The 20,855-nt window shown below is 40.2% G+C and overlaps 1 long non-coding RNA gene across 1 annotated transcript in view; it reads left to right on the top strand.

Moving 5' to 3' along the window:
- Positions 1 to 20,647, top strand: part of LOC109027254 (uncharacterized) — a 28,655-nt gene extending 8,008 nt beyond the window's left edge. The window contains exons 2-4 of the long non-coding RNA XR_002006375.3: positions 8,348 to 8,381; positions 8,983 to 9,116; positions 19,850 to 20,647. This is a non-coding gene — a long non-coding RNA (uncharacterized lncRNA). The remainder of the gene's footprint in view (positions 1 to 8,347; positions 8,382 to 8,982; positions 9,117 to 19,849) is intronic.
- The last annotated feature ends 208 nt before the right edge of the window (positions 20,648 to 20,855 follow it).

The raw sequence follows: 20,855 nt of genomic DNA, 5'->3' as shown, positions 1-20,855 counted from the left end.
GAGATTTCTGGCTTTCATTTATCTCCTGTGCTAGATACTTCCTGCCTTGAACATCAGACTCCAAGTTCTCCAGCTTTTGGGCTCTTGGACTTAAACCAATGGTTTGCCAGGGGCTCTTGGGCCTTTGGCCACAGACTGAAGGCTGCACTGTCAGTTTCCCTACTTTTGAGGTTTTGAGACTTGGACTGGCCTCCTTGCTCCTCAGCTTGCTGACAGCCTATTGTGGGACTTCACCTTGTGATCCTGTGAGTCAATTCTCTTTCATAAACTCCCTTTCATATATACATCTATCCTATTAGTTCTATCCCTCTAGAGGACACTAATACAGATTTTGGCACTGGGAGTGGTTCTAGACGAACAGAATTTTAAGAGTGGATTTTTTGTTGCTGGTTTTTGGATTTCTGAAGTTGGCTGTTTAATCTGATTAGACCCAAAATGCTAGGGTCTCTACTTTTAATAGTATGGAGAACACTGACAGTTCCTGACATGAACTGTTTAAAGAGTTATTCAAAATAAATGCATTTAAAACCTCTGATTTACCACTCTTGAGAGGCAAGAAGTTTAGTGACAGTATACATAGTACCTTCAACTGTATGTGAAGAACCAAGGAATATAATGAAATTGATTAGTTGCTCCTAAATTCGCTGAAGAAAATTATGAAAGAAAAGGGCGAGCTCAGGGATTCTTATTCCCAGTTCCAGAAGCACATACTGAGCCTCCAGTCTTCTACAGTTGCCTTGAGTGAGAGTCTTATTTCCTGTAGACAAAGGACTGAAATTGTGGAAGATCAGACACAAGCTCTTTTCATGCAAGTGGCTGACCAAGTGCTCTCTCAGTCTCGCCACGGCATTGGTTGGAAAAGAATGGGACCCTGCAACTTGAAATGGGGGTGTGTGGGAAGACCCTAATGAAGTTGAAGACACTGAGCTTGTAAATTCTAATGAGGCCTTTTTGCCAGAGGAAACAGGAGCTTTTTTGCCCCCACCCCCAGTGGTGGAAACGTACCCTCCCCACCCATGCTGCCATCAGCCTTTTCACCTTAGTCTGATAAGATAAACCATGCACTGCTTGAGGCAACAGTGATGGCCTCCTCTGAGGCAGTTGCCAGGTGATTCTCCTCAGGACTCACCCTCAACACACCTATTTGCTTATAGACTAGACTCAAGTCCTGGCAGGTTCCTAGAGGTGAGGTTCAGAGTGTGACTCATGAGGAGGTGTGCTACACTTCAAAAGAACTTCTTGAGTTTTCTAATGTATATAAGCAGAAATCTGGAGAACAGGCATAGGAATAGATATTAAGGGTGTGGGATAATGATAGAAGGAACATAAAGTTGGATCAGGCTGAATTTATTGATATGGGCCCACTTAGCATGGACTCTGAATTTAATGTTGCAGCTTGGGGAGTTAAAAAAAAGTTCTCATAGTTTATTAGCTTGGTTAGCTGAAATGTGAATAAATAAATGGCCCACTGTGAGTGAGCTAGGAATGTCTAATCTCCCTTGGTTTAATGTAGAGGAAGAGATCCAAAGGTTAGGGAGACTGGGATGGTGATGTGGATTAGTCACTTTAGACCTAGTCATCCCAGCTGGGAGGTTCCAGAAGACATATCCATGATCATACCCTTGTGAAATTGATTTTTGATAGGAGCACCTGAGTTTTTGAAGAGCTCTGTGATTGCTCTTCTGTGTATGGCAGATCTTATAGTGGAAACCAGAGTTACTCAATTCAAAAATTTAAATGCAATGGAAATAATTGGATCCCAAGCTGGCAGGGGCCAAGTGGTGGCACTCAATCATCAAGGGCAATGTGGATGTAGTTACTGTAATGAACAGCACAGATAAAGCAGCAATCAGAATAATCTGACTCATGCGGAGCTTTAGCATTGGCTAATTAATCATGGTGTTCCTAGAAGTGAAATTGATAGGAAGCCTGCTGCATTCTTACTTAATTCGTATAAGCAGAAAACTTCCAGGTCAAGTGGACAAAACACTAATTTAAATTATAAAAATAAAGAATCACGACCCCTCAATCAATTTCCAGACTTGAACCAGTTTACAGACCCAGAACCACTTGAATAAAGTGGAAGTTGGGTCCCCTTGAGGAAGGACTCCACTACACATACCGACAATTTATACTGTTCATCTTTCTCCCATCCTTCCCCAAGGAGACCTCTGGCCTTTTACCAGGGTAACTGTGCGTTGGGGAAAGGGGTACGATAAAACCTTTCAGGGACTACTGGACACTGGCTCTGAGCTGACGTAGTTTCCAGGGGAACCAAAACATCATTGTGGTTCTCCAGTTCAGTTAGAGTACGGGCTTATTGAGTAAGGTAATTAATGGAGTTTTAGGACAAGTTCAACATTCACTGGGTCCAGTAGGTCCCCAGTTTCAACCTGTGGTCATTTCCCCAGGGCCAGAATGCATAACTGGCATAGATATACTTAGCAGCTGGCAGAATCGCCACATTGACTCTCTGACTGGTAGGGCGAGGGCTATTATGGTGGGAAAGGCAAAATAGAAGCCATTAGAGCGACTCAACCTAGAGAAATAGTAAATCAAATAAAATCACATCTCTGAAGGGATTGCAAGGATTAGTACCACCACCAAGGACTTGACAGACGCAAGAGTGGTGATTCCCACCATGTCCCCATTCAATTCTCCTATTTTGCCCGTGAAGAAGACAGTTGGATCTTGGGAAATGACAGTGGATTATCACAAGCTTAACTAAATGGTGACTCCAATTGCAGTTACTGTATTGGATGTAGTTTTATTGCTTGAACAAATTTACATATCTCCTGGTACCTGGTATGCAGCCACTGATTTGGCAAATGCCTTTTTCTCCATTCCTGTCTATAATGCCTGCCAGAAGCAAGGCCACAATATACCTCTACTGTCCTACCTCAGGGGTATATCAACTCTCTGGCTCTGTGTCATAATCTTGTTTGCAGGGATCTTCATGGCTTTTCACTTCCAAAACATACCACATTGGTCCATTACAATGATGATATTATGCCAATTTGACCCATTGAGCTAGATGTAGCAAATGCACTGCACTGGACTGAGAAATTTGCATGCCAAGGAATGGGAAATAAATCCAACTAAACTTCAGAGACATTCTACCTCAGTGAAATTTCTAAGGGTCCAGTGGGGTGGGGCCTGTTGAGATATTCCTCCTAAGGTGAAGGATAAGTTGTTGCATTTGGCACCTCCTACAACTAAGAAAGTTGCATAACACCTAGTGGGCCCATTTGGATTTTGAAGGCAACACATTCCTCATTTGGGTGTGTTACTCTGGCCTATTTGTTGAATGACCTGAAAGGCTGTCAGTTTTGTGTGGGTCCAGAACGGGAGAAGTCTCTGCAACAGGTCCAGGCTGCTGTGCAAGCTGCTCTGTCACTTGGGCCATATGACCCAGCAAATCCAATGGTGCATCCCTCAGGCAGACAGGGATGCTGTTTGGAATCTTTGGCAGGTGAACCACAGTTGAGGCCTCTTGGATTTTGGAGCAAGGCCCTGCCATCTTCTGTATATAACTACTGTCCTTTAGAGAGACCACTCTTGGCCTGTTACTGGGCTTTGGTAGAAACTGAACGCTTGACTATGGGTCATCAAGGCATCATGCGACCTGAACTGACTATCATAAACTGGGTGCTTCCTGACCCATCTAGCCACAAAATTGGGCATGCATAGCAGCATTCCATCATCAAATGGAAGTGGTACATACGTGATCTGGGCTCAAGCAGGTCCTGAAGGCACAAGTAAGTTACATGAGGAAGTGGCTCAAATGCCCATGGTTGCCACTCATTCCACCCTGCCTTCTCTCCCCAGCCTGCATTGATGGTCTCATGGGAAGTTCCCTATGATCAGTTGACAGAGGAATAGAAGGGCCTGGTTTACAGACGGTTCTGCATAATATGCAGGCACCATCCAAAAGTGGACAGCTGTGGCACTACAGCCCCTCTCTAGGGCATCTCTGAAGGACAGTGGTGAAGGGAAATCTCAGCGGGCACAACTTCTGGCAATACACCTGGTTGTGCACTTCGCTTGAAAAGAGAAATGGCCAGATGTGTGATTATACACTAATCCATGAGCTGTACCCAACAGTTTGGCTGGATCGTCAGGGACTTGGAAGAAGTATAATTGGAAAATTGGTGACATAGAAATTTGGGGAAGAGGTAGGTGGATGGACCTCTCTGAGTGGTCAAAAACTGTGAAGATGTTTGTATCTCATGTGAATACTTATCAGTGGGTGACCTCAGCAGAGGAGGATTTTAATAATCAAGTGGTGACTCACTCTGTGGACACCACTCAGCTTCTTTTCCCAGCCACCCCTGTCATCGCCCAATGGGCCCATGAAAAACATGGTCATGGTGGCAGGAATAGAGGCTATGTATGGGCTCAGGAACATGGAGTTTCGCTTACCAAGGCAGACCTGGCTACGGCCACTGCTGAGTGCTTCATTTGCCAGCAGCAGAGACCAAGAGTGAGCCCTTGATATGGTACCATTTCTTGGGGTGATCACTCAGCTACTTGGTGGCAGGTTGATTATTTGACCTCCTCCACCATGGAAAGGGCAGCAGTTGGTCTTCACTGAAATAGACATTTACTCTGGATATGGGTTTCCCTATCCTGCATGCAATGCTTCCGTCAAGACTACTGTTCGTGGACTCGCAGAATGCCTTATCTATCATCATGGTATTCCACACAGCATTGCCTCTTCACGGCTAAAGAAGTGCAGCAGTGGGCTCACGCTCATGGAATTCAATGGTCTTATCATGTTCCCCATCATCCAGAAGCAGCTAGATTGATAGATTGGTGAAATGGTCTTTTAAAGTCACAATTGCAATGCCAACTAGGTAACAATACTTTGCAGGGCTGGGGCAAAGGTCTCCAGGAGGTTGTGTATGCTCTGAATCAGCATGCAATATATGGTGCTTTTTCTCCCATAGTCAGGATTCATGGGTCCAGGAATCAAGGAGTGGAAGTGGAAGTGCCACCACTCACCATCACCCCTAGTGACCCACTAGTAAAATTTTTGCTTCCTGTTTCCATGACTTTATGTTCCGTTGGCCTAAAAGTCTTAGTTCCAGAGAGAGGAATGCTGCCACCAGGAGATACAACAGTGATTCCATTAAGCCAAAAGTTACAATTGCCACCTGGGCACTTTGGGCTCCTCCTACCCCTAAGTGTAGGAGGAATAACTAATAACTGACCACGTGACCAGTTGTAGAAATTAAGACTGTAATTGTCATGAATATAATTTTTCTTTTGTTAAGGATAGGTTTGTGCATGTATACACTTGTACTAGGAAAATATCTTACAGTGTTGGTTGGGGAGATTGACCCAGACTATCAAGATGAAATCAATCTACTATTCCACAATGGAGTAAGGAAGAGTATGTATAAAATACAGGAGATTCCATAGGGCATCTCTTAGTATTACCAGGCCCTGTGATTAAGGTCCATGGGAAACTACAATGGCCCAACCCAGGCAGGACTACAAATGGCCCAGACTCTTCAGGCATGAAGGTTTGGGTCACTCCACCAGGAGTAAAAAAGCATGACCCCCTGAGGTGCTTGCAGAAGGCAAAGGGAATACAGAATGGGTAGCAGAAGAAAGTAGTCATTAAAACCAGCCATGACAACGTGACCAGTTGCAGAAACAAGGACTGTAATTGTCATGAATATATTTTTTATTTTGTTAAGAATAGGTTTGTGCATGTATACACTTCTACTAAAAAAAATCTTAATTTTATTTCATTTCTTTTTCCTTTTCATGTGACATAAGATTTGTTGACTTCATATTAGCATTTAAGTGTTGTTAACTTTATGTGATAGCATTTAGGTTAAGGATTAATGTGCTTCTGGTTGTACAGGGGATAGCTGTATTTTATTAGCCAAATTATCACCTTATTATTGTCTTTATTTGGAGATTATGTATAATTTCAGGAGATGTGTATGAGTTCAAGTTGACGAGGGGTAGACCTTTGATGGTTAATATTAAGTGTCAGTTTGATTGAAGGATGCAAAGTAGTGTTCCTGTGTGTGTCTGTGAGGGTGTTGCCAAAGAAGATTAACATTTGAGTCAGTGGACTGGTAGAGGCAGAGTCATCCTCAATGTGGGTGGGCACCATCTAATCAACTGCCAGTGCAGCAAGAATAAAGCAGGCAGAGTAAGATGGGAGAAGTAAACTTGCTAAGTATTCCAGCTTTCATCTTTCTCCCATGCTGGATGGTTCCTGCCCTTGGACATCAGACTCCAAGTTCTTCAGCTTTTGGACTCTTGCACTTACACCAGTGGTTTGCTAGGGGCTCTCAGGCCTTTGGCCACAGACTGAAGGCTGCACTGTTGGCTTCCTTACTTTTGAGGTTTTGGGACTCAGACTGGCTTCATTGCTCTTCAGCTTGCAGAGGCCTATTTTGGGCCTTCACCTTGTAATCATGTGAGTCAATATTCCTTAATAAATTCCCCTTCACATATACATCTATCCTATTAGTTCTGTCCCTCTAGAGAACTCTAATTAAGGGACCAAGGTACAGCTCAAGCCATGGCTTCAGAGGCTGCAAGCCCCAAGTTTTGGTGGCTTCCAGGCATTGTTAGAGTTGTGGGCATACAGAAGAAAACAGTTGAAGTTTGGGAGCCTCCACCTAGATTTCAGAGGATGTATGGAAATGTCTGGATGTCCAGGCAGAAGTTTGCTGCAGGAGTGGAGCCCTCATGGAGAACCCCTGCAAGGGTATTGCAGAAGATAAATATGGGGTTGGAAATGCCATTCAGATTTCTCACTGGGGCACTGCCTCATGGAGCTGTGAGAAGAGGGCCACTAGACAGTGGCCATACCCCAGAAATGTAGATACATTGACAGCTTGCCTCTGGAAATGCTGCAGGCACTAAACATCAGCCCACAAATGTAGCTGCATGGGCTGTATGCTGCAGAGCCACAGGGACGGGGCTGCTGAAGGCTCTGGGAGCCCACCCTTTGCATCAGCATGCCCTGGATGTGAAACACGGAGTCAAAGGAGATTTAGGAGCTTTAAGATTTAACAACTTCCCATCTGGGTTTAGGACTTGTGTAGGGCCTTTAGCCACTTTGTTTTGGCCAATTTTTCTCAATTGAAATGGAAATATTTACCCAGTGCCTGTACCTTCATTTTTTTTTAAAGTAACTAACTTGCTTTTGATTTTATAGGCTCATAGGCAGAAGGGACTTGCCTTGTCTCCACTGAGACTTTGGACTTGGAATTCTGGCTTAATGCTGGAATAAGTTAAGACTTTGGGGGACGGTTGGGAAGTCATAATTGATTTTGCAATTTGAGAAGGACATGAGATTTTGGAGGGGCCAGTGGCAGACTAATATGGTTTGGCTTTATGTCCTCACCCAAATTTTATCTCCAATTGTAATTTTCATGGATTGAGGGAGGGAGCTGGTGGGACATGAATGGATCATGGGGGCAGTTTCCCCCATGCTGTTCTTATGACAGGAAGTTCTCACAAGGTCTGATGGTTTTAAAAATGTTTGGCAGTTCACCCCTCCCCCACTCTGTTTCCTGCTGCCATGTAAGATGTGCCTTGCTTCCCCTTCACTTTCTACCATGATTGTAAGTTTCCTAAGCCCTCTCCAGCCATGTGAAACTGTGAGTCAATTAAACCTCTTTTGTTTATAAATTGCCCAGTCTAAGGTAGTATCTTTATAGCAGTGTAAGAACAGACTAATACAGTTGCTTTATCATATATGTCTGATAAATATCATATCAAAAGAGTTTTACATCTGTTTTTTAAACTGTTTTCCTCTTATTACTATCAGTCATGGTGTCTTGATTCCTTGACGTCTAATTACTTAGCTGCTAATTTTATTTGTGGGGATTGTTTAAGGCGCAGGACAAGGTGTCATCAGTTGGAAAACATTTGAATTTGTCTCTGCCTGGTACCTATTGACATCTTAAATTGGAACCACTTTAAATTCAACATATGGCCACAGATGTTTTGGACCACTTATATTAAATAAATAAGTGTTCACAATGCACAAACACAGTCTTGTGGTTGTAAATCTATCCATATTTACATATATATATATACACACACACACACACAAATATATATTTGTATTTGTATGTATGTAGAACAAACATACATACATGTATTTGTTCTCCCCTGGTTTGCCCTGAATAAGGCAACTTCCTTTGTAGTCACCTGGGAAAAGGACTAATGGGAAGAAGTTGTATTAAAGTGGGATTATCCATTATCAGGGAACCCAGCTCCATAGGGTCCCACCTTTATTTAGATATCTCCTGTTGGAATTCCCATTCTGATGAGCTTTTTTTTTCTTCTCTCCCCTGTACCTTGCAAGGTCAGTCAAAACTGAAGATCAGCTTTTGATCATGGTAAGTGGAATGGTTGGGCAAATCATCCCATGGGTAACAATTAGAAATGTGTTGATCTAGAAATGTGTTCTCTCTCTCACACATACACAAACACTCTCTCATACACACACACACACACACACATGCATGCACACACACACACACACACTCCTCACTGAGGGTTAATCACAACAGGAAGGCTTCAATTGACCTGACTCTTTTGTTGAAATAAGTGTTGTCCCTGCACAGCACTGGTGCCTAGTGAAGGCACTAAATGTTCTGATTAATAGTGTGCTTCATCATCATGGGGACAAGGGGGGGTTGGAGGTAGTTTGTGCAATGGGATCAAGGATTTGCACTGATCCAGGTAAGGTCTCCAGACGGCTCTGGCAATGAGGCTGGTTGGATAGCACGACTATGCCCACATGATGAGCAGGGTGTTCTGGGCTGAACTGTGTTTTCCTCACATTCATTTGTTGAAGTTCTATTTCCTAGTACCTCAGAATGTGACTGTATTTGGAGATAGGGCCTTTAAGAATTAGATAAGTTAAAATGAGGTTAGTAGGACAGTGTCCAACTCAATATGACCTGCATCCTTATACGAATCTCTTCTTATAAGAAGAGGAGATTAGGTCACAGATGTTCAATAAGGAAAGACCATGTGAAGACACAAGAAGATGTTCATCTGCAAGCCAAGAGAAATATCTCAAAAGGAACTGGCCCTGCTGACATCTTACCTCGAATTTCCAGCCTCAGGTACTGTGGGAAAATGAATTTCCATTATTTAAGCCACTCAACCTTTTTTCTTCTTGTTTTTTTTTACTGAAGCCTTAAAAACTAATAATATATAGGTTTAAAATGCCCTAGCTGAGACTTGGAGGTATCCAGGTGCATGTCAGTGATTCTGGATTTGAATAAGAGAGTGCATCCATCTATAAGGTCTTTCAGGGGAGGACTCTTGGGGCCCACTGTGAGTGCTGTGGGTCTTGCTTTGTGGGGCAGCCTCTGGCTGCTGTTCATGTCCTTGCTTTAGTGCAGTTGCTATGTTGTGTACTTTTCCTAAAGTAATCTTGTTTCATAGGCACTGTTCTTCGGGGTCCTATAAGTCTGCTTTAGTAATCCAAACCAAACCCTGTCTGACTGAAGCCATTAGTGCCCTATCTATCATCTGTCTATCTATGTCATCTATTTATCAATCACCTATCATCTCATCTATATATCTCATTTAAAAATATATGATTTTTTAAAGCATAAAGTGTTTTTGTTTAGCTTAGTTCATAATGTCTATGGATATAACATACATGACAATAAGCACTAAAGATGGGAATGTGAAATAAAAATATATTTCTTTGAAATTTCCTATATTTTACCTGAAGTAATTGAATAATACCTCCAAGATGACTCTAATTTAAAAATCCGTATTTTAATTCTTAGAGAAACTACTAAAAATGATTTTTAAAATAGCTAAAAATTCAATACCCTAAATAAAATGGAATAATCAAAAAAACTTTTAAAAGAATGACTAAAGGGAAATAAAAAATAAAAAAGAAACAAATGGCAAAATAGCACACATAAAAACAATCATATCAATAATGATATTATATGCAATAAACTGAATAATCCAATCATATGACAGGAATTATCAGGATAAATTTGGGAAAAGTCAATTGTATTCTGCCCACAAGAGAAGAGTTTACAACACACAAACATAAATGGGTTGAAAATATAATATTAGAAATAATATTTCCTTAAACAATAAACATCAGAAAGGAAGAGAGATTATATTAATAAGATTCAAACTAGATTTCAAGGCAAAGAATGTTACTAGAGAAAAAGAGAGAGAGAGGTCTTATAATGATAAAACTGCCAAAACATAAAGAAGTTATAAATACTGTATTTTGTGCCTAATGAGAGAGCTTTAAAACAGGAAGCCAAAACTGTCAAGATTTAAGGGAGAAACCGACAAATCCACAGCACATTTTGGAGGTATTAATAGACATGGTTGGTGATATTCATGCATATTTCTTTGTAACTAATTGGACAATTAGAGAAAAAAAATAACTCATTGTAGATCCTAAAGACATTATCAGTCACCTTAACCTAATTGACATTTTTAGAACTGCTCATCCAACAGTTGCAGAATACATCATTTTCAAGTGTCATATTAAACCACATCATATTCTCCCAATATTTCCTCTTCTCTGAACTTCACAAATCCTTGTCTCTTTAGCTTTGTATTTTTGTTTCTTCATTTGGCTAGAGCTTTCTCTCAAACAGTGTTCTATGAGGAATATCTTCATTGAATTTTTACATGCTCTAAGGTTAGATTTTTTTCTTTTTCATGATGATAGTTGTATATGCGATCCTTCACTCTGAAGCTCCTATTATGAACATTTTGTTTTCCTGGTACTACCCTACACTATCTTCCAAGTTTCTTTTATGTCCTTCAGGAGTCCTTTTTTTATGCTGTATGCCTCAAAATAGTTTCTTAACTTGATTTTGCAGACCTTAGTTTCAACAGTGACCAAGCTGTTCTCCAGTGCATTTACTGAATTATATAGTAAGAAAATCTTATTTTTTTGTTTTTTAAATCCCTAGAAAGATATGTTTGTGTGTGTGTGTGTGCGTGTGTGTGTGTGTTACACTCAAACTAACTCCTTCAATTTGTGAATGGTCTCTTTTTCTCCTCTCTCTCCCTCTCTGTCTCTTAGATTTGTGGCCCTTACCTGTGTCTTCTTGGGGGGTCAGTGTCCCATTTTTTCTCCCTGGCCTCCCTCTCTCTAGCTGTTTGGATACCCAACCCAACCTAGAGGGTAGGCTGGTTGTGTTGTATACTTGTTTTGTGACTCCGTTCCCTGCCCCTTCCCCAATCACAATTGCATAGAAGCTGAAGAAATGCCCTCTGTTTCCTGCTGAGCGTTGGGAGAAGCTTTTAGCTCTCTGGCTAAAATTTCTGGCACATAGAAGACCCAGCTCCTCTCATCAGCTGATGAGCGTCTTGGCTTTTAATATACCCCAGAATAGAATAGAATATTAAATTTCTATTCTAATTTAATAGAATAGTTTCATAGCAACTGCACTAAAACAATAGAGCTGATAGAGTCTGTCATGCTCACATCATAGAGGAAGTGACTTTAAGGCCACATCTTTAGGTTCCTTTCGAGTCCTTTCTCTGGATATGATATTGTTTTCCAGTGTTTCTCTAGGAGGATGAATGACCGTAACACGTATCTCGTACTCTCTGCTAGGACCTCCAGGGACCCCAGACATGGTCCTAGCGGAGCTTTTTTTCTACCTGACATGCTCCAGTGTCGCATGACTCTTTTACATGCCCAGCCCCTTTGGACACAATGCCATCTTGAAACTGAAGTTAAAATAGATTTGTGAAAAATTTGACACAATGAGGGGCAACCCTCAGCACATATGTTACACAAAATTCTTTAGAATTGTGTAACGCTTCAAAATCTAAAAGTAAAAGGTAAACTCTTGTATTATCTTGACCAGAAGTGGGAAGATAAGAATGAAAGAACAATGAAACTGTTTTAGAAGTTAGCAAAGTCTCATTTCAAATGATGGTGGAGCTGTGAGATGTGGGGAATTGCAGAAGTGACCACGAGATGAGGCAGGGCATTGCATTCTGAAATATAGTGGCAGTTTGCTCAAGAAAAAATTCCAGCACAAATTTGATAAGGTGTCAGGAACAGAACCAGGACCATTAAATCCTCAGCTTAATAAGAGTCATAAGTAACAAAGATATTGAAAGAAAATCAAATATATATTTTGGGTTTAGGATTGAAGAAATAGATTTAAATACTACATAAAAATAATCTAGCATTTAGTATAAATAACTCTAAATGATTGACAGTTAATCATACTATTCACATAAAATAGAAATAAATGTGTACATATATGTCATGTAAGGTGTTGAAATGATCTGAGACAATTTACCTCTCTTAATAAATATTCCAATTAAACCTCTCATCTCAAATATAATAAAAAGTAATGTATTAACAAGAAATTACTTTCTCTTTTATTCAAATTTTAGTTTGTGTCACTGGCTGTTAAAACCTTCTATAGAAAGGTTCTGTAGAAACCTTCTACAGAAATAGCATGCATATAGACTCAGGACAGAAGGAATAAAAGGATACAATACTGCTTTTCTTGTAAGAAAAATTTCTAGGGAAATGCCAAGTTGACATCAATGTAGAAAGAATATAGCAGGTGTAATGCATGTCCATTTAAATAAAAGGTATTGATCTCTACTTATTGTCAACTGAAAAGCCCAAGGATTGTTGACATTCTCTCTATTGGCTTTTTTTTTTTTTCAAAATCTGGTCTAGAAGATAGCAATTCGTTATGACAACCTATTCTATTCATCATCACTAGAAAGGATCAGGCATTTGTCAATACGCATTCTGAGCAGTGTTCTCTTTGTGCAAGGGGCATATTGTGGATGAAAATCAGTCTGCAAAATCAGCTACTTAATACACTAAGTACAATACCACATTTATACCACTTTTATTGAAATCACAAAATGCAAGAAGAAATTTTGCTATTCGCTGTATGCATGTTTAGCCATTTCCTTCATTACATTGTATGCTGGGTTGTACTTTGGGAAGCATGAAATGTAAATGACAATAAAATGCATGCACATAAATTCAGACAACCTTACTTTAATTATAGAAAGTTGCTGAATTTTCTCTCGATACAAGTTGTATGAGTCAAAATAGTCTACATTATTCTGTAATAATAAACACTCTCAGTGAAGTAGCCTCAGAAATAGTGTGGTCTCACACAAAGATAGTCCATTTTGTACCTTGTGAATCCTCGGGACAGCTGTCTCACATTCACAAGATGTGTTAGCAGGATATTCTAGGCTGCTTCCATTGAGTGTTACTGATAAGCACCTCCACATCAGTAAGTGCTTCCATGGTCACTGAATCTTGGGAAGAGTGAGCTGAAGAGGTGAGCACCGGCTCATAGGTGCTTCCACCTGGGAATGGCTTATGTCACTTCTTGCTTAGGAAATAGGATCTCAGCTGCCAGGACAAGTCACATGCACTCACCTTCAAGGAGATGAAGGAGTACAAGAATCCCATATGCCCCAGTATAGAGGAGAGCTGGATATTGATGAGCAGTAGTTATCTACTTTCTTTTATGCTCTTCTGAATTTTTCTGTCTCTCAAGGTCACCAATAACCATGCCCTATCACCTTCAAAACTATAACAAAATAATAGTTAACTTTTTCTCAGGTTTTCCTAAGAGTATAACATTGTGCTAAAAATTTTTGTTATATTATTTTACTTAGTCCTTAAGGAAATCTATGAGGCCCATGTATCATCATCTCCATTATGCAGATGATAAACCTTTCATATCATTTAGTATGCATGCAATTAGGCTTCAAGTCCACCTTTTTCTGATTTCAAGGCTTAATGTCCATGCCATGTCTCCAATTGTAATTTGCTTCCATTTTCCAATTCTTAGCTGCCTAAGCTATTATATTTTAAAGCCTAGCATAATAAAGTGCTTAGGAAATGATATTTGAAAATGAAGAATGGGAAAGAAAGGATTAGCAGCTGACCTATAACCTATTTTTTTCTATCATATGAACACCAAGAGTGAGAATACAAAGAAAAAAATTACTAATAGGTCTTTTTAAAAACATGCTAACATAAATTATTGATAGCATTTACTAGTATAAGGAAGAGGCATTATTGAAAGAATGCTTTTAGCAGGTTATATCTGGTCAACTTAGATTTTTTATAGTGAACAAAACTGAAATTCATGAATTTCTGGAGCATGACCCGCTAAAATATCAATGACAGTATATATATCTTCGAAGGTAAAACATGGAGATATTTTATGATCAAAATAGTTCCGTTTGTAACATAATATCTTACGTAACATCATCTAGAGATCTCATGTGTTTAATTTGGGCTAGGGAACATTCTGGCGCAGTGAGGTATGAGTGCCAGGTGGTCTCAGACTTCACGCTTCATTGTGTCTCAAAGTTAGTTATGTCTAGCCCTTGGTTTACAGGAAGATCTGATACAGGTTAAAATCTCCAATTCTTGTGTGTCTGATTTAACCATCTCATACTTTGTGTATTTTAACGTCTAATCAATTTTATTACCTCTCATATTATTAACACTTAAGAAATAGGGTTATTTTCCTGTTTTGGAACTATCTAAAGGTAAAAAGCCAGACTTTTTGGATTTCTAAACACGGCAAACCAGAAATCTCTGGGCTGCATCCTGGGCAGACCTGGATGCCTGTTGAAGGATCTGGGGAGTTACAAAAACTGAACAATTGAAGTAGTGGAGCGTAGAATATTTTGAGTCAGGGAACTTGCTTATGTTCTAGGTCAAGGCAAAACATCTTTTAAAACATTACTTTTATTTACAATGAGTAGATACGTAAAACTTACCTCACAGAGTTCAGCTCCTTGAAACCTGAACAATTCCCTGTGTTTGCTGTCTGTACTTTGTTTTGCTATCTGTCTGTCCTGTGTTTTGCTGTCTGTCCTGTGTTTTGCTGTCTGTCTGTCCTGTGTTTTGTTGGCAATGTCTTAACATATGTGCATGATATTGATTCCATTCATGTGATGATCAAAACTGAACAAACGAGTTCCAAAGAACAGGCAGAGCACTATTTATTCCCACAGCCAGGGCAAGGCAAACCTCCCTGGTGACATTTCCTGGGCCACAATGTTGGTTCAGGGCTTTATTTTTTATTTTTTTATTTTTTATTTTTTAATTAATTTTTTTATTATTATACTTTAAGTTTTAGGGTACATGTGCACATTGTGCAGGTTAATTACATACGTATACATATGCCATGCTGGTGTGCTGCACCCACTAACTCGTCATCTAGCATTAGGTATATCTCCCAATGCTATCCCTCCCCCCTCCCCCCACCCCACAACAGTCCCCAGAGTGTGATGTTCCCCTTCCTGTGTCCATGTGATCTCATTGTTCAATTCCCACCTATGAGTGAGAATATGCGGTGTTTGGTTTTTTTGTTCTTGCGATAGTTTACTGAGAATGCTGATTTCCAATTTCATCCATGTCCCTACAAAGGACATGAACTCATCATTTTTATGGCTGCATAGTATTCCATGGTGTATATGTGCCACATTTGCTTAATCCAGTCTATCATTGTTGGACATTTGGGTTGGTTCCAAGTCTTTGCTATTGTGAATAGTGCTGCAATAAACATACGTGTGCATGTGTCTTTATAGCAGCATGATTTATAGTCCTTTGGGTATATACCCAGTAATGGGATGGCTGGGTCAAATGGTATTTCTAGTTCTAGATCCCTGAGGAATCGCCACCTTCCACAATGGTTGAACTAGTTTACAGTCCCACCGACAGTGTACAAGTGTTCCTATTTCTCCACATCCTCTACAGCACCTGTTGTTTCCTGACTTTTTAATGATTGCCATTCTAACTGGTATGAGATGATATCTCATTGTGGTTTTGATTTGCATTCCTCTGATGGCCAGTGATGGTGAGCATTTTTTCATGTGTTTTTTGGCTGCATAAATGTCTTCTTTGGAGAAGTGTCTGTTCTTGTCCTTCACCCACTTTTTGATGGGGTTGTTTGTTTTTTTCTTGTAAATTTGTTTGAGTTCATTGTAGATTCTGGATATTAGCCCTTTGTCAGATAGATGAGTAGGTTGCAAAAATTTTCTCCCATTTTGTAGGTTGCCTGTTCACTCTGATGGTAGTTTCTTTTGCTGTGCAGAAGCTCTTTAGTTTAATTAGATCCCATTTGTCAATTTTGGCTTTTGTTGCCATTGTTTTTGGTGTTTTAGACATGAAGTCCTTGCCCATGCCTATGTACTGAATGGTAATGCCTAGGTTTTCTTCTAGGGTTTTTATGGTTTTAGGTCTAACGTTTAAGTCTTTAATCCATCTTGAGTTGATTTTTGTATAAGGTGTAAGGAAGGGATCCAGTTTCAGCTTTCTCCATATGGCTAGCCAGTTTTCCCAGCACCATTTATTAAATAGGGAATCTTTTCCCCATTGCTTGTGTGCAGGGCTTTATCTGGCAGTTCTGGAATTCGCACGTGCCTCTTTGCACTGTGCGCTGGTCCTGCACACTTGGCTATTTACTGTCCCTGGAACACTCTGCAGACCATGCTCTGGGCTTCAAGATCACATCCCACACCCTCTCCTGATCTCTTACACATGTTCTTTTCAGCTCTTCTTCATTCCCTGTTCTCTCTGAAGCCTGACAGACAAAAGATACAAGAGTTTTATGGTTCTTAGCAACACTTTGAAAAGTCTGTTTACCAATCCCTGTGGATAAAGAGATGCAATTCTTAAAACTGAGATGCCTGATTTCCTGTCTTTGTAAGGAAGGGCACTTCTTTCTCTACCCCATCCCAAAGGCTGTGTGCTAGAAAAAAGAGAATAAATCCAAATTTAATTACTGGCTTTTATTTCTATTACTGATGTCTTTGAGACCTATCATTTCTACACTGAAAAAAATCAGTCTTATATTTCTCGAAATGATTGTGAACTCTGAGCAGACAGAGGCACTGTTTTACATGATGTCGTTTTTCCATAAAGAGCTGCATCTGGGACCTGAATGTAGTAACTTGTCTTTATGAATTCCTATAAAGGTACAGAGAAAACTTCCTTTAGTTGAATAACAATGCACCACACTTCATAATAACCTTGAATATATCATAAAGCCTGCCTAGAAGGAAACTCTAAATGGTCAAATAGTTTGGGGAGGATGCATAGTTATAACTTAGTTATAGTTCTAATACCTAATAGCACATTAAAGCCTTGAGAGGGATTGAGTGAAAAAACGTTTTTCTGTTTTTACTTACTGTATCCTACAATTCTTTCAATATGGACCACTTTTTGTTACATCGGTGAATGCTGAGTTCTTTCTTAAAGGGCCAGAAAATAAATGTTTTACGTTTTGCTGTCAAACAAACATACCAAAAGCAGAGGGGATTGTGTAGGTACTAAAATAACCATTTAAAATAAACCCTTTGAAAAGATGAAAACTATTATGTGCTTGTGGGCCATAGGAAAAGAAGGAGCTAGTCAAGTTGGGCTCACAGGACATAGTTCACTATTCTTTGGAGTAGAAAATACTCACTGGCATATTGGAGTAGAGTTTTTGGAGCATGCACCATGGGATAGTTGCTAAGTACACCTTCGGTCATGAAACGTTAGGATTTAAGTCAAAAATTGCTCAAGTGTTTGGAAAATTCTTGCACGAAAAGTTGGTTTTAATTTTAAGATTGTTCATTCTCCTGATACTTGAGGAAAGACATTCTCTACTTTCTTAAAATTACATATTGTTCATCCAATTATAAAAGGATTACATGCAAAAGAATACAAAAAGAAAACAGTCCCACATCTCAGAGATAAACATCCTTAATGCGGTATATATTTTTAAGCTTTTAAATTCGTGTTTTAAATGCCAATGCAGAATCTTTTGGCAGTACGTGATCCATGTACTTACAGGTTTTGATGATTGGAATAAACTCTGAAGAACGATTTATGTATAGGTTAGAGAGGGGCCATAAGTTGTTAGCTCAAGTATAGTGGGGCTGCAGTAAGGGATGCCAGTCAGTAAGGGATGCCGGTGACTGATTTTCCATTTTGATGAATTTTTTCACGAGTTTTAATTTTTTTCTCTAAATTTCTGTTAATCAAATGAGATGTGAACTGGAACAACCATTAAGAAGACAGCAGTGATCAAGGTGAAATCTCTTTTTATATAGAACTGATGAAATTCACTCCTTGCACTACATCCTCTGAACTGACATGTGCTATCAGCTCAAGGTCGCCTCTGGTCAAGAAATTGACTACCCGTTTAGGGCACATGCTTTAATTATTAGGGAGCAGCTTCTTCTACCTGATTTGCAACACATTTGCTTTATAATGAGCTAAAACCAAATGCAACAAATACTAGAGTCCACTGTCATAGCTGCATGTTGCCAAACTCTTCTGCATTTCAAGGCGTTTTGCGTTTTGTCAAATGCATTCTGCCTCCTCATGGCCTCTCAGCCGCTAGTTCACAGTGAGATTCTGCACTTTGCCACAAGTGTCTTCTGAAGGTTTTTACTGAGACATTATGCAAGTTGCAAATATATGTTGTGTTTTTAAGATTCAAAACTTATGTGCACGTCAGTAATTATTAATGATTATTGTAATGATTAATTACAATGAGGACTGCTTCTTGGCAGTTTGATGGAACAGGGTCGACTGGTGAGTTTTACATCCGTGGGTCTGAAAATGGACTGTTGAAAAGCTCTCTAAATAAATTTCCCTGCATGTTCAAAAACGAGGGAATAGTGCCAAGGAAAGAGAGACCAAATCCTGCCAAGAAGCTAAAACAGACAAGGCTGCCAAGAATATATTAAGCACAAATAACAAAGAAATATGGTGTGGATGGCTCTGTCCTGCCAGCTTTATGCGGTCCCCAAATTTTTTTCAAATACTAATGTTGGCAGAGGGGGAAAAACACATAGAGCATATTGAAAAGACCTGATTCTCCAGGCCACGTTTCAGGAAAGCAAAGTGAAGGTTAAGCATCTGTCACGGGAAAATAGTTCAGAAAATGAATTCTAGTTAAAAGAAAGGGATGATAGAAAAAAAGAGTAGTCAGGGAAATACTGAGGCAGCAAGCCGGGGACCCTTCATTACTCACTGCTTGTTACCACATTTCCTAGCACGGACAGTTTACATTCAACTTCTCCGTTGAGACAGTGGGGTAGATGGAAGCTTTAGTTTTTGAACTTGAAGAAACAGGATGCTGGCTACATCCAGGGGAAAATGCCTCCGAGTGATGCCTGTGATTGGCTGGTGACAGGCTCTGTGAGGGGCTCCATTACCAGGCCACTCAGACATTGCTCGAGTGCTTGCTGATAGGTAGATCTTGACCAAGCCACATTTTCCAGGCTCTTTAGTTCATTTTCAGCCTTCCTGTGGAGTTCACATTGAAGGATAATGACACGGCATTTCTGTCACAAAACGTGACTGAGCAGCTGGGAGGAAAAAAAAAAAAAGAGCCTTATTTACTTTTTAAAAGATGGGCTGATGACTTAAGATTGTAGCCATTTGTAATTTCTCCATGCGTCCTTTGAATAGTGACAATGGCATGGAAACATTAACTTCCATTTAGATGGCCAGTAATGGGCCACCGGGTTGGGATCATCTTGTGGGGACCAGATGCACACCATGTGTGTCGTATGGTGAGATTCTTAGGACTTAGGTCCTGGTTTCTGTGTCTAGACTCAACGTAGCTAGTAATTTGATGACCGGATGAATATTGGCAGGGAAGACTTACCACTGCACAGGGAGAAATCTAAATTGTTAGCTTAGGTAGAAGATGGTTAAAACTTTCTGTATCATCCATTATTTACCTGTGTAATTGGTAACTATTTTTGAAGTTGTTTTTCTTTCAATGTCCCTGAACTAATGTTTGATGCATTTTTCTGTTGTTGTTCTTATGTCAAGGTTCTTGGATGCTTGATGGAATTAAGGATTTGAGAACATGAGAACAAACAGGAATATGCAGGAAATCATTGAGGACACAGGAGATGAAGTCAACCTGTGGCCAAGGGAGAGGGAGGGACATGAGAAGCTTTGTGAAAGATGTCAGCGCAAACCTCAGGCAAGTGCCACCCAACTTAGAGCTGTGGATTGAAGTTTGGTGTTGGGGTGTCAGCCTGTGATTTCCTGATCTCCAGCTCCACTCCTCTTAAGTCACCCGGACTAAGGCATTGAACCTCATCATCAGAACCTCAGAGTCCAACATCTTGACCATAGCCTTGCAACCCCACTGTTAGGTGAGTTTCAAGTTCTCACTCCCCATAAACTTCTTCAGACCACTGCTCCCTCGAATGACTTTGTTTCCTCCCAGGTCATCAGTTTCCTTAGTCAATTTCCAAGTCCTATCAGTTGTAGATACTACGATTGGTCATCCCATCTGAGTGACTATTTCACTTAAACTTGCCTTTCCTCCTCTGTTTGTTTGCAATAACTCTCATACATAGCTCTAGCTTAACATCCACGTTGCCTTCTCTATTCTTATCTCCAGGACAGCAGAACACTAAACATTAAGTTCTTCAATGCTAAAAAACATCCTGTAGTCACAAAAATCAGCCCAGTACAAATTCATGCTCACTACACGTGGTTCTCAGCTACACGTGGTTCTCAGCTGCTGTGGGGCCTCTCTCTTCCCTTCAGTATCCGCAGACTTGCAACGTTCTTCTCAGCCTTCCTTCGCACCACTAAATTATCTCATTAAGTCAGGACCATCTGGTGGGAACTCCTTTAACTTCCCAGGGCCCAGGAAAAATAAACCATATTTATCCATGCCTCCCTCTTTCTCCATGCGCCTTTTCAAGAAGAGAGGCTCTTCTCCCAGTGTCTCTCTCTCCCTGATTCCATATCACCCTCTCTTCTTTGGGATACTTCTCCAAAGGGTGTGGTCTTTCAGATGTCCTTACTGTCTTATGAC

The sequence above is a fragment of the Gorilla gorilla genome, chromosome 5 (assembly GCF_029281585.2).
Source record: "Gorilla gorilla gorilla isolate KB3781 chromosome 5, NHGRI_mGorGor1-v2.1_pri, whole genome shotgun sequence".
Classification (NCBI taxonomy): Eukaryota; Metazoa; Chordata; class Mammalia; order Primates; family Hominidae; genus Gorilla; species Gorilla gorilla.
Note: the sequence above shows the minus strand (reverse complement) of the source record. Positions and strands in the feature narration are given on the sequence as shown.